Source organism: Microcaecilia unicolor, chromosome 3, assembly GCF_901765095.1.
Source record: "Microcaecilia unicolor chromosome 3, aMicUni1.1, whole genome shotgun sequence".
Taxonomy (NCBI): Eukaryota; Metazoa; Chordata; class Amphibia; order Gymnophiona; family Siphonopidae; genus Microcaecilia; species Microcaecilia unicolor.
The window spans coordinates 227,031,148-227,045,921 of NC_044033.1; the positions used below are offsets into that span (position 1 = coordinate 227,031,148).

The 14,774-nt window shown below is 44.0% G+C and overlaps 1 long non-coding RNA gene across 3 annotated transcripts in view; it reads left to right on the forward strand.

Annotated features, from left to right (window-relative positions):
• The first annotated feature begins 875 nt into the window (after positions 1 to 875).
• LOC115464980 overlaps positions 876 to 14,774 on the forward strand; it is a 31,826-nt gene continuing 17,927 nt past the window's right edge. The window contains exons 1-3 of one of the 3 annotated variants that reach the window (XR_003941300.1): positions 876 to 913; positions 1,047 to 1,150; positions 4,444 to 4,551. This is a non-coding gene — a long non-coding RNA (uncharacterized LOC115464980). Of the gene's footprint in view, positions 965 to 1,046; positions 1,151 to 4,443; positions 4,552 to 14,774 lie in introns of all 3 variants that reach the window. The other 2 variants (XR_003941301.1, XR_003941302.1) reach the window with 2 other exon arrangements.

Consider the following 14,774-nt stretch of genomic DNA (forward strand, 5'->3'; position numbering starts at 1 on the left):
TATTTGTTAACCTATAGTATAGTGATTGAAATATGTCAGTTTTTGAAATTTGCATCTCCTTATATTTGCACAGTACAGGGGGACTGAGGAGCGGGACTATTCAGGGAAGAAGTCCTAGTGCAGGTTGCAGGCAGCTTTTGAGTGGCACTGCCACTGCCCAGGTGAAGACTGCAGCAGACAGTATGTTAAGGTATGGGGGCGGGGGGGGGGAATGAACCACCTGTAAAAAAAAACTTTTTAGCACCCCCAATCATTTTGAAAAGGTGGCTCCTATGTCTACAAGTACAATATCACTCCCTCCCTCCCTGCCTCCTATTATCCAGCATCTCTCCCCCTCCCAAATCTAACATATCTGTCCCTCCTGTTGACCAGAATCTCTCTCTCTCTCTCCCCTCTCTCTCTGCCCGTGGTCCGGCATCTCTCCTTCCCTCTCTCTCCTCTCTAGTCTACCATCAGTTGATGTCTTGGGATGGCGGCAGCAATTCAGTTGCTGCCTACTGCTAGCCCTGGAGTCTTCACTCTGCATCTTGCATCTAAGGAAACAGGAAGTTACATTGGAGAGGGTGGGAGTCAGGACGCAGCAATCTTTAGACAGCAGGGCAGCAAGAGAAGGTAGATTGGGGAGCAAAGATGCCACACTGGGTCGGGGAGGTGGAAGGAGAGATGACTGACTGGAAGGGCATACTCTGAGTCAGTTGGGGGATAAGTACCTACAGGGCAGCAGGCCGGCCTGAGAGCAGGCTCTTCTGCTGTGGTTGATTCAAATTCTATTTTGCTTTGCCACTCCTTGAAAGCTGCTACCTGAGGCCTCTGCCTCAGTTGGCCTAATTATACATGCATAAGTTACAGCAAGGTTAAAGTACAAACCACAAACATTTACTTTCACTTTCAGACAGAGAAGGAAGAGAAGCAGGTTTAAAGTGAAAAAAATTATGTTTATGCTGTAAAACTTAGGAAAAACAGTGTCCGACATCCTTGTATTCATAATGTTTTGTTAATTTGTCCATCTAAATGTTTACTAACGTGTTTCCTGTTTTACATTTCAGAACTTCTTCATTATGAAGGAGAGGAGTCCGAGATTCAACATATCTTGTGAGATTTGGACTTCCTGAGACTGCAGAGAGACTATTCTTAGAAGACTGAACACAAGGTAAAATAAACTCCCCGAACACCTCCAATTGTTCTGGTAAACCTCACTACCCTCCCCCGAACTTCTCAGTAGAGTTACAGAAGGGGAGTGAGGACAGTTTTGCCACTTAGTGACGGAGTGTGTACTGAGTGTGAGATGTGAGACCGTGTGCAGGGTGAAGAGATCGTCTTCTCTCCAAACAACCTTCAGAAACATAGCGACAAGATACGTGTGTGTACCCGCCTGGCATCTGTGTCCCCCTCCCCTATGTCTGTGGCTTAGGCTAGGCATATTGTTTCCCCACTTCCCCCCCCCCATACCTTTCTGCGCTCAGTCCCCCCCCCCCCCCCCCCCCGCACCTCCTTGCCTCTTGTACTGCCGGCCACGGAGCACTTAATTTTTTTAAAGTAGTGCTGGTATACATCGGCAGGGAACAGGCTGTTTCAGCAAATCCCGGGGCCTTTCTTCAGCCCTCCGGGGTGGGACAGGCTGAAGGAAGGCCCCTGGGATTGGCTGAAGTAGCCTGTTCCCTACTGACATATACCAACACTGCTTTAAAAAAACTGATCGCGCAGCGGCCGAGTATGTGCTCGCTTGCGCACCTTCTCGACTTGTTGCCAGTAGTTGTCTCTGTGCCCCCCTGATCGCAGCTTTTTCACATGGCCTGGCCGGGTCCTCTTGGCTGTGCTGCAGCGCGGAGACAGACGCCAGATGGAAGGTGTCTCTGTTGGCGGGTCCCCTCCTGATCTGCTTTTATTGTCAGAGAGAGCAGATTATCAGGAGAGAGGGACCTGCAGCGCCACCAGAGAGGATGAAATCGGAAAAGCCACAGAAAGTGTGAGTCTGGGATGGGGGATGGAGGGTGGAGGGAGCCGGAGCAGATCGGATTGGATAACTACTACTACTATTTGACATTTCTAAAGCGCAACTAGGGTTACGCAGCGCTGTACAATTTAACATAGAAGGACAGTCCCTGCTCAAAGAGCTTACAATCTAATGAAGAGCTACTGCAACCACATTGTGTTTAATTGTTGGTAGCATTTTTATTTAATCTTATTTATATTTTCAAACATACCAGCCAGCTGCTGCAGCATACGAATGTACTAGAGAAAGTATAACTTTTTATAGGTAGAGTAGTAATTTGTTATAAATCGTAATTAGTGTGTCATTTGGAGGAGGGGCTGGTTACAGGGCACCCTAGCACAGTGATGGCGAACCTATGGCATGCGTGCCAGAGAGGGCACGCAGAGCCCTCTCTGTTGGCACGCGCGCCCAGCCACTTTCCCAGCAGAGGAGAGGGAAAAGTAGTTACCTCAGGTTTTTTACGTCGTCTGGCTCGCTTCTTCAATGTTCCGGGCTGCCGGCAGTGTCAGTGCAGTAAGCACACTGCCTTCGGCGGCCTGGAAGCTTTCCCTCTGTTACAGTTTCCTGTCCCGCATAGGCGGGATGCTGCAACAGAGGGAGAGCTTCCGGAGCCACCGAAGGCAGTGTGCTTACTGCACTGACACTGCCGGCAGCCCGGAACATTGAAGAAGCGAGCCAGAGAGGTACAGGGAAGCAAGCCAGCCCAGAACAGAGCCAGATGATGTAAAAAACCTGAGGTAACTATTTTTCCCTCTCCTCCACTGTTTCAGCGAGAAGCTTTCAAGTGAGGCAGGCAGCTGTTCAGCAAATGTAACCTTTGTGGGACTTGAAAGCCATGGAGACCCGGTCTCCGAGATTCAACACACACACTTTCCTATGTTCCCTGGCTATCATGGGATATTTTAAAGAATAAGTAGTGCAAATTGACACAGGGACTAACTGCAGGAAAGAATCATAATGAAAACCGCTGATTGGTAGAGAGTGATGTGGCTGAAGAACAATGCGGATGAACTGGTGTAACCTAAAGAATCCACTTCATAATGCCTCATGCTAAAAGGCACAGAGAGGGTTTTACGAGTCAGTAATTTAACAAGTAAATTCCAAACATTGTAATGATTAAGCTTTTCACCAATGCCAAATGCTTTTAAAGTTCTGTTATTCAGGTTAAATTGCCCTGTTGGCACTTTGTGATAAATAATTAGATTTTGGGTTGCTGTTTGGGCACTCGGTCTCTGAAAGGTTCGCCATCACTGCCCTAGCATGTGTTCTATACTTGCAGAGATTTTTTTTTATCCTGGTAAAAGGTCCACTAAAAGAGACATCATATTATGAGAGTCGGGTGCTCAACATTCAGAGTTTGTATCTATTTACTTATTTTTGACATTTTATCCCACATTAAACAGATTAGAACCTGGGAGCATTTAAAATCTTTCTTTTTTTTCTGGAGAGAGTAATGCATTGCCCCCTCCCAGGCTCTCTCCCTGGGTTTAGCCAGCCTTGCAATTTGGGGTGGGGGGCGCAGAGGTAGACTGGGACCTCTGCACCCCCTCCAACAAAAAAGAATTGCAGGGCTGGCTATACTGGGGGAGAGAGCCTGTTGTTAAAAATTTACCAGCACACCACTGCCTGTAACCCTACAGGGCGCCTTCCTTTAAATATAGGGTAGAAGGGAGATGGTGGTGCTGCAGGACTGTTACCATTTTCACAAAATTTTTCAAAAGTAAATTTCCATCATCAAATCTAACAAAAACCTCATTTTATAAAACCAGGTATGCCCAGAGCAAAGCATTTGACTACACCATTCTGGTACTGAAGATATATGGTTGGATTTCAGTTATGGGCATCTATAAGCAAAAGTGGAGAGGGGGGGGGGGAGAATGGTCCCTCCTGGAATCACCAGAAATGTCTTCCCCTTCTGCATTACCCTTGCCTGGATCCTCCCTTCTCTTATGTGCCCTCTTACATCCACTGCTGTACTTTATTTAGCCCCACAGCTGGAACATTGCTTCTTCTCTAAGTAATTTCCAGCGTGGACTCTTCCAGCACTTGTGCACTAACAAGCCCTGAAATGTCCCACCTTTTCTGGCACAAGCTTCCTGTTACTATAAAAACCTATGCAAGGGAGAGGGCATCACAAGGTCTGTCAAATGCACAATTGCTGAAAGGCCCCTCTCTACAGACTTACAGAAGAAGTGTTGCTGCACCTGTGGAGTGATCTCAGGCACAGGCCTAGATCAAGGCTGGCAATTGCAGCAGCTCTCCCAATCGTTCTCTGTAACACTATATCAGTAAACCCTGCTCTATTCCACGATTGAGATACCCCCCCAATAGATGCACACACAATTGGAGATGTCATGCTGAAACATTCTGTCCCTGGGCCTCAACTTCTCTTGATATCAGTGTAGCTTAATTTCACTGTATTGTTGGTAATATGATTGTATTATTTTCAGAGGTCCTAGAGATGGAGTTTCATGTAACTTCTTGGAGAAGAGCTCGCTTTTGTCATCTTGGCGTTATCCTTCTGTTGACTTGTCTTCTCTTCCAGACTGTAAATGCAGGTGAGAGTCACTCCAACATTTTCTGAGTTTTTTTAATCAGGAAATTTTAAGAAAGTATTTTCTGGTGCAAAACAGTGGCTTCTTTTCACATATGACTTTTTGGTATATGTGTGCTTCTCTGAATAGTGCTGAAGTAGATTGTATGTTCAGTCACTCACCCTCTGTTTCTTGGAGGTACATTTTGTGGGAAAATAACCCTCTGTAATCTGAACATGTCCCAGGATACAACCTTGGAATTTAGGAAGAGCATACATAATTTTAACTGAGTTGAGGGTAGATAATTTTCCTTATTTAACTGGGTACAGAGGCTGTGAAAATCAGTGGCCCACTTATTAAATATGGGTATATTGTCCAGACCCCCTCTCTGTTATCCTCTGTACACAACTGAGTCATGAAGTTAGGAAAAAGAAAATAAACCTGATATTTCTAATAGTATAAACAAAATTGTATATGAAGTGATAAAATATATGAGTGAATTCCTCCAAAAAGGCAGTAAATAAATCTTAGTGGAGGAGTAGCCTAGTGGTTAGTGCAGTGGACTTTGATCCTGGGGAACTGGGTTTGTTTCCCACTGCAGCTCCTTGTGACTCTGGGCAAGTCACTTAACCCTCCATTGCCCCTGGTACAAAAATAAGTACCTGAATATGTAAACCACTTTGAATGTAGTTGCAAAAACCACAGAAAGGTGGTATATTAAGTCCCAATTCCCTTTCCCCTAATAATAAATAAATAAAAATCTTCCACTTGAGAGTTCTTCAGACTTTCCCTTTTATATCTACAGGGTGAGGCAAAAAATAGTAACTCTGTAGAATTTGTTGCTGCTTTTTCAACAACCACTTGGAATTTCAGTGTGAAATTTTACAGCTTGATTTGCTGTTACTATTTACATTTATGTGCTGAGTGGAATGAGATTATCTTTAAACACAGTGAAGCTACAGACTTTTTAGCATGACCACGTGGAGGGGCATAATCGAAAGGGGCGGCCAAGTTTTCCTGAGGACGTCCTCACAGGACGTCCCGGCGAAGGGGCGGGGAAACCCGTATTATCGAAACAAGATGGGTGTCCATCTTTCGTTTCGATAATACTGGTGGGGATGCCCAAATCTTGACATTTAGGTCATCCCTAGAGATGGTCGTCCTTAAACTTGGTCGCTTCTGATTTTCGGCGATAATGGAAACTAAGTAAGCCCATCTCAGGGATGACCAAATGCAAGCCCTTTGGTCATGGGAGGAGCCAGCATTCGTAGTGCACTGGTCCCCCTGACGTGCCAGGACACCAACCGGGCACCCTAGGGGGCACTGCAGTGGACTTCAGAAAAAGCTCCCGGTTACATAGCTCCCTTACCTTGTGTGCTGGGCCCCCCAAAACCCACTACCCAGTGGTGTAGCTAGGTGGGCGCAAGGGGAACGGCCGCTCCCCTAATCAGATTACAAACCAAAATGGCGCCTACCTCGCCTGCTGCTGAGCCACCACACAACAGCATGGATTTTATTTTAAACTTTGCTGCAGTCAGACTAACACTTCTCCTCCCCTTTCTCTCTCTCTCCCCTTTCCCATATTGTACCAAAACAACCGCCCCAAACCTCTTCTTCCTCAAAACTCCCCCCCCCCCAGCCTAGCAGATTAACACCGGCGCTTTCGCTTTCTCTTCCCCATCCCCCTCGGTTCCTCAAACCTGCTTTCTCTAGCAGTCCCTCCCTGCTGCTGTTTCCTGCAGGGATCACAGGCTGCCTGAGTGAGCCCGGCATCTGATGCTTCCTTCTGCTCCGCCCCCTGACACAACTTGCTGTGTACGCAAGGGTGGGACGTAGCAGAGGGAAGCATTCGGCACCGGCTCAGACAGCTTATCGCTGCAGGGGCTGCTAAAGAAAAGCAGGTTTGAGGGATTTGGAAGGGGAGGAAAAGGTTAGATTGAGAACAGAAGATGGTATCAGCCAAGGAAATTGGATACAAACAGAAGACAGGGTGAGTGAGCCTATCTAGCCCATTATATGAAATAAAAATTGAGTATCATTACAATAGCTTAAAAAAATTAGTGTAGCTGGTAGAAACAGCAGTTAAAAACTCTGTATTTTTTATCCTTTTTCTACACTGTTCTATACACTACAGATTAAATTTCTGTGAGGATATCCTGTTTCTTGAGGGGTTCATCTTAACTGTTGTAATCAGCCTTGGGAAGCCAGGTGTTATAAAGTTGATGGAATATATTGAAATTAAATGGAAGTAAAATTAAACTCTCCTTTCATTGGGGCTCATAGAATCACATCTTCACTTCATGTTTTGTAGACGGTTACATTTTAGATACACAAATACACAAAGAGGTGCTGGACTTGGGAAGGTGGGAAGGGGGGTTGAGGGAAGAAGAAGGTACTGGATTCAGGATGAGGTTGAGGGATAAAGGAGTAGTGCTGGTCTCAAGGGAGGGCTAGGAAAAAAGTGAGTGTGGTGCTGGATTCAGGAGACACCTGAGAGATAAAGAGAAAGTGGTGCTGGAGTCACGGGGGGGGGGGGGGGGGGCTGAGGGATAAAGAGAAAGTTGCTGGACTCAGGGAGAGGCTGAGGGAATGAGAGGAAGAGTTACTGGACTCATGAGGGGCTGAGGGAATGAGAAGAAGAGCTGCTGAACTCATGGGGGGGGGGCTGAGGGCAGAAGGAGAGGTTCTGGACTCCAGGGGGACTCAGGGAAGAACAGGGAAAGGTCCTGGACTCATTGGGGAGAAGGGAGATGTGCTGAACCCATGGGGGGGGGGGGGGGGGAGAAAGAGGGAGGGAAGGGGAGAGGTGCTAGATCTTCAGGGGTAGGGGGATAGAAGAGATACGAGACTACGGGTGAGGGGACCAGGGAGAGAGGAAGAAGAAGATGGAAGGTCATAGGGGGATGGAGAGCGTAAGTAAGAGAAGGGGAGAGATGCTGGACTCACAGGAGATGCAGGTACACAAACCTTGATGCGGTGCTCCTTCCTGGGTTGTATAGGGGCTAAACCATGCTTAGCAGGCTTTTATTTTTACTGTGCAGTTTTGACACTTACACAACCTGGAAAGCTGCACGACACTGGGATATGTGTAGCCACTTCTCTTGGCACCAGACTGGATTTCCTGAGTAGGCTCTTGAGCTGCTGCCCTGCTGAACACTGAAGCTTCACTTTGAGGTGTGGGGAAGGGAGAGGGGGGGGGGGGGGGGAGACAAGGAGCTGCTGGACCATAAGGAGGAAAAAGAAAGAGAGGACATGGAGTTGCTGCAGCATTGGGGTGGAGGGAAAGAAAGAAAGAAAGAAAGAAAGAAAGAAAGAAAGAAAGAAAGAAAGAAAGAAAGAAAGAAAGAAAGAAAGAAAGAAAGAAAGAAAGAACAGAGAATTGCTGGACCATAAAAGTGGAGGAGCAGAGAGAGGACAGAAAGTTGTTTGACCATACGTGTAGAGGGGATAGGGAGTTACTGGACCATAGGGGTGGAGGGAAAGGAAGAAGGGATAGGGAGTTGCTGGACCATAAGGAGGAAGGGGGGAGGAGAAAGGGAATTTCTGGACCATAGGGGTGGAAAAGAAGGGAGAGGGGACAGGGAAATGCTGGACCATAGTGGTGGAGGAGAGGGGAGGGAAAGAGAGGTACTGGCCTACAAGGGTGTAAGAAGGGAGAGGGAGGGGGAGATATTTGTCATGGTGGAATCATGTGGGAGAGACCATGGAGGATCTCAAGGAGAGGAGTGAGAGGATAGTTAAGTACAGAGGGATGAATTGTACTAATGAGGAGTGGGTGAAAGAGAAGGGATTAGGAGGCCAGGGATGGAGTGGCACAGGAGATGTAGGGGGGAGAGGAGGACATGGAAAGTTGATAGGTACTGGCAAGTGAAATATAGGTGGAGGACTGAAGAGCGAGAAGGTGAAATTTGAGGGGAGAGACAGAAAACAGAAAGAGAGAGGAAATATATTAGAGAGATATAGTGAGGGAATAGGAAACTATAAGAGTAACGTGGAGAAAGGACAAATGGACTGCACTTACTGGAAAGAGAGCAGAAGACAAACAGGAAAACAGAAAAGAAGAAACTGGAAACAATATGCTTAGAAAAATAAAGTACCCAGGCAACAAAGGTAGGAAAAAAAGTGTTTTATCTGAATTTATTTGGTGGAATGTTAGCTTTGGGAAATGTGCATCATGGATGTCAGTACAAGAGGAAACGCATTTCTGTTTTTATTTTTCCTATGTTATGGTACATACCTAGTTCGACTTCTTCGGTTTCCCAGTTCAGTTTTTGTCTTTATATTTCTAATTTGTGATCCCTTGTTCTGTATTTGGTGTGTGACCGAGGTGTAGTATTCTGTTGGCAAATAGTTTCTGTGTAGAATTCTGTAGCAGTCCCACTTGTTCTGTTGTACCAGTGGTAGGTGTATTGGTATTCTAGTGTCCTGTGTATTGTTGTGCTGCCTGTTCTTACATAGGGTTCTTGTTCTTTAAATCATAGGAATCAGTGCTACTGTTCTATGGTAGATTTTCTATATGTATGTTGAGTTAGGATTTTTTCAAGTTTTGTGTTATTTCACAATGTGCCTGGTAGTGGAAAAATATATTTCGCTATTACTGAGATAATGTGAGAATCAGAATTCTTTTTTTTGTATGATAACTTCCATGGAGAAAATGTGCTAATTACAATCTGCACCTATTATTGGGAGGCGGGGGGAGATAGGGTTTTTGTGGATGCAGAACATGTTTACATTTAATATATAAGAACTGATATACTGTATCAGATCAAAGGTCCATGAGGGTCATGTATGTAGTGTGTCATGGATGTGAGCATCATTCAAGGAGAGAGAGAGAGTGATGCTGGATTCTGACAAAAGGAAAGATGGGGTAATGCTGGATGGGGAGGAAGAGTGAGAGATGCTGGATGGGGAAAGAGAGCCAGGGTGATGGGTGAAAAGAGAGATAGATGGGGTAATGCTGGATGGGGGAGAAGAGTGAGAGTAATAGAGTGAAGTTGGATGGGGAGACAAGCAAAAAAATGTTATTTAGTCCGATAAAAAGATATCACCTTATTTTCTGGGTTTTTGTTGTTTTATTTGTATTTGTTAATGTCTAATAAAGTGATTGGAATATGTCAGTTTTTTAAATTTGCAGCTACTAACTTTGTTTTGCACATTACAGGGGGGCACATATCATTGTTTCTACTTTTCTGGTGTTGCAGACTCTGGCTTCTTGGGGGTTCAGATTAATTTGTCTACATGTTTCCATTTTTAGGTTATGATTGCTTATTCTGTATTTGGTGAGAGTCTGTGTGTGAAAGAGGCTAGGTATTCTGTTAAGCACTGAATTCCTGTGTAGGATCAATCTGTATTAATCCAGCTTGCTTAGTTTTCTCAATAGATGTATTGAGTTCTAGTACCGACTGCAATATTTACAGTGCTGTCTTTTCCTAGATAGACCCTTGTTGTGTGATTCAGAATAAACACTCAATTCTTCCGCCGGTGCACATTTTCAGTGCTGCACAATGAAAAAAAATAGGCGCTGGTGCCAGAAGAACTCCGTTTGGGGGAGCAGCCGCTCCCCTGGCTAGCTACGCCACTGATCATGGGCTGGGTGTCGGCAGATGATCTTGGGCAGCCTGCCTCAGGGACCAATCAACAAGGCTGTTAAGAACTTCCCAAAGCGACTGAAGTTGGGGTGTAGATACTTTGAGCATTCACAGGGCTCCTTTTACTAATAGATTTAGCGTACGCTAAATGCAAAGCAGCCCAGCGAAAGGACCCTAACCTCTTTAGTCTTTCCTCTTAGGATATTGTTTCCTCCCTTTTATCATTTTGGTCACCCTTTTCTGTACATTTTCTAATCCCACTGTATCTATTTTGACATGTAGCAATCAGAATTGCATGCAATAGTCAAGGTGTAACCACACCATGGAGCGATGGAGAGGTATTATAAATTGTTTACTTATTAATAATTAAAATAAATAAATAAAGATTAAAGCAGATAACAAGTTAACATATATAACAAATATAAAATACCTTCCAAAATACAAAGAAATCCATCAAAGAATATATACATCGATCATGTGCTTTCCCTGCCTAGATGCCATGTTTTGTTTAAATCATTTTTATAAGAGTATATAAACATGCAAACAATAGATCAGGCAACAAATTGAAGACACAATTCATCCCCAGCATCCCTCTTCCCCCCCATGCTCCCCCGTTTTACCCCATAGGTAACCATACAATCAGTGCGTGGAACATGGCACAGTGCTCTATAGTAACATAGTCAATGACAGCAGATAAATACTACTACTACCTGTATGGTCCATCCAGTCTGCCCAACAAGATAAACTCCATCTATATGGTATGTGATACTGCATATGTATACCTGGTCTTGATTTGTCCTTGCCATTTTCAGGGCATAGACCATAGAACTGTGCCCAGCACTGTCCTTGTTCTCCAACTACTGAAACAGAATTTGTCCAGCCATGATCAGAGCACAGCCCGTAAACGTTTGCCCAGTACTAGCTTTGCTTCCCAATTACTGGTGTTGCTTCCTAATCTCCGCTAAGCTTCTTTGGATCCATTCCTTCTAAACAGGATTCCTTTGTGTTTATCCACGCGTTCTTGAATTCCATTGCAGTTCTTATCTCCATCACCTCCCACGGGAGGGCATTCTAGGTATGTACCACCCTCTCCATTAAAAAATATTTCCGGACGTTATTCCTGAGTCTGCCCCCTTTCAACCTCAATTCATGTCCTCTAGTTCTAGTGCTTTGCAGTTTCTGGAAAAAGTTTGTTTGCGGATTAATACCTTTCAAATATTTGAATGTCTCCTTTTCACCAGGGTATACATGTTCAGGTCAGTATGTCTCTCCTCGTATGTCTTGCAAAGCATTTTCCATACCATTTTCATCATTTTTCTTTGAACCACTTCAAATCTTTTTATATCCTTAGTAAGATATGGCCTCCAAAACTGAACAAAATAATCCAAGTGGGGCCTCACGAATGATTTGTAGAGGGGCATCAACACCCCTCTCTCTGTAGGCTGGCATCCTTCTGGCGATGGCCACCGCCTTCTCGCACTGTTTCACAACCATCATTCCAAGGTCCCTCTCCTGAGCCAAGCTTACCAATCTCTTCCCTCCTATCTGGTATCTGTTTTGGATTTCTGCGCCTCAAGTGCATCACTCTGCACTTCTTGGCATTAAATTTTAACTACAGTTCACACAAGATATCTTGTTATATAATTAGAGTGTGTGAATAGATATCTACTCACTCAGAGCATTACCATGTGTGTTAAAGATTAGTTGGATTTTCAAATTAAATTTTAACTGCCAAACCCTTGACCTTTCTTCTAATGTTTGGAAATCATTTCTCATGGTTTCTACTCCATCCACTCTATTGGCTATCTTCGTGTTATCCACAAAAAGTCAAACTTTTTCTTCAAATCCTTCAGTAATGTTGCTCAAAAATATATTAAACGGAATTGGCCCCAGCACCAACCCCTGAGACACTCTACTACTCACCTTCTTTTCATTGGAGCAGATTCCATTTACCACCACCCTCTGCTGCCTGTCGGTCAACAAGTTTCCAATCCAGTTCACTACTTTGGATCCTAAGTTCAGCTCTCTCAGCTTATTCATGAGTCTTCTGTGAGGGACCATATCAGCGGCTTTGCTGAAATCCAAGTAGATTACATCTAGAGCGCATCCTTCATCCAATTCTTTGGCCACCCAGTCAAAGAAGTCAATAAGATTTGTTTGGCAGGATTTTCCTTTGGTGAAGCCATGCTCTCGGATCCTATAACCTGTTGGCTTCCAGGAAGTTAAGTATCCTTTCCTTCAACAGTGACTCCATTATTTTTTCCTACCACTGACTTGAAGCTTACCAACCTGTAGTTTCCCACTTTTTCCCTGTCTCCGCTTTTGTGAAGAGGAACCACATCAGCTCATCTCCAGTCCCAAGGAACTGCTCCTGTCTCTCTAAAGATCTATTAAATAAATCCTTAAGAGGTCCCGCCAGGACTTCACTGAACTCTCTCAATATCCTGGGATGTATCCTATCCGGCCCCATAAATTTGTCCACTTTCAGTTTCTTAAACTGTTTATAAACACTTTCTTTCGTGAATGCCCTAATAGTCTAATAAGATCCACACCCAAACAATTCAAAACAGACCTCACGAACCACGTAAACCACAGGCTTCAAAATGGGCTCTTCCCCACGGATAAAGGAAACATCCTACTAACTCCGCTACCGAAAGATGCTAAGAAGAACACAATGGACTTAACCAACTACCGCCCAGTAGCATCGATCCCACTCATAACCAAACTCATGGAAGGCATAGTGACGAAACAACTCACTGAATACCTAAATAAACACTCAATCCTGCACGAACCTCAATCAGGATTTCGGACAAACCACAGCACAGAAACTGTTCTAGTAGCCGCAATGAATTCATTCAAACAAGCAATCGCAACTGGTAACAACATACTCGTCCTACAATTCGACATGTCCAGTGCCTTCGACATGGTTAATCATGAAATAATATTACATATACTAGAATACTTCGGAGTAGGAGGCACAGTTCTCAAAAGGTTCAAAGGATTCCTGACCACAATATCATACCAAGTAACAACGAATGCGGACAGATCACTCCCAAGGACACCCGAATGTGGAGTACCCCAAGGATCCTCCCTCTCACCAACCTTATTAAACCTAATGATGATACCATTAGCCAAACTTCTAGCCAATTAAAACCTCAATCCTTACATATATGCAGACGATGTCACTATCTACATCTCGTTCAAACATGATCTAAATGAAATCACCAACGAGATCAACCAAAGCCTCCAAATCATGCACACCTGGGCGGATGCATTCCAACTAAAACTTAACACAGAAAAAACACAATGTCTTGTACTCACCTCACAACATAACACAAGAAAGTTCTCCACCATAATCACACCATACTGCTCTCTTCCAGTCTCACAAAACCTGAAAATTCTCGGAGTTGCTATTGATCGAAACCTCACTCTTGATACCTACGTGAAGAACACGACGAAAAAGATGTTCCACACCATGTGGAAACTCAAAAGAGTAAAACCATTCTTCCAGAGATACGTCTTCCGCACCCTGGTACAATCAATGGTAATAAGCCATCTGGATTACTGCAACGCACTATATGCGGGCTGCAAAGAACAGACTATAAAAAAAACTCCAAACAGCCCAGAATACTGCCGCCAGACTCATATTTGGAAATATGAAACTAAATATGAAAGTGCAACATCCCTAAGAGAGAAACTGCACTGGCTCCCACTTAAAGAACTCATTGCGTTCAAGATATATATGATTGTACACAAAATTATTCACGCAGACGCCCCGATCTACATGCTGAACCCAGTGGACCTACCTCCCAGAAACGCCACAAGAACATCCCGCAAATTTCTCAATTTGAACTTCCCCAGCTGTAAAGGACTAAAATACAAGCTGATGCATGCCACTACCTTCTCCTACACGAGCACGCAGATATGGAATGCTCTACCCACAGACCTGAAATCAATTGTCGAAACAAATAACTTTCGCAAATCTCTGAAGACATACTTCTTCAACAAGGCCTACAACGAGAGCCAACAGCCTCACTAATTCACTTTCCCAACCCAACCAGTTAGGAAAATCCACTTCTACTATCACCCGCCTAATCACTTCCTCTTTCTTCCCTACTTAATCTCTACACACTACTAACTGTATCTAATATTCTGTAATGACAATGTCATAACAAAACTATGTAAACCACATTGAGCCAGCAAATAGGTGGGATAATGTGGGATACAAATGCAATAAATAATAATAATAATGCTCTCCATTCCCAGATAATTCCTCACCAGACAACTGCGATCCTTCTGCAGGATTTTCTTCCATGAACACCGATGAGAAGTATTTGTTTATCATTTTCACTTTATCCTCATCACTCTCCATATAGCCATTCTCAGCATATTTCAGTCTATTAATTCCATTTCTATCTTTTCTCTTTTCACTAATATATCTGAAAAAGGTCTTGTCACCTCTATTGACATCTTTAAACATTTTTCTTATGCCCCTGCTTTCGGTAGCCATATTTCCCTCTTCGCTTCTTTGAATTTAATCCAAAAATCTTGTCTGTGATCCTTTTGTTGCATTCTTCTGTATTTCTTGCCCTTATTTTTTCAGCCACTTGTTTGGATAACCATATAGGCTTCCTTTTCTCTTGTTTTTTGTTTACTTTC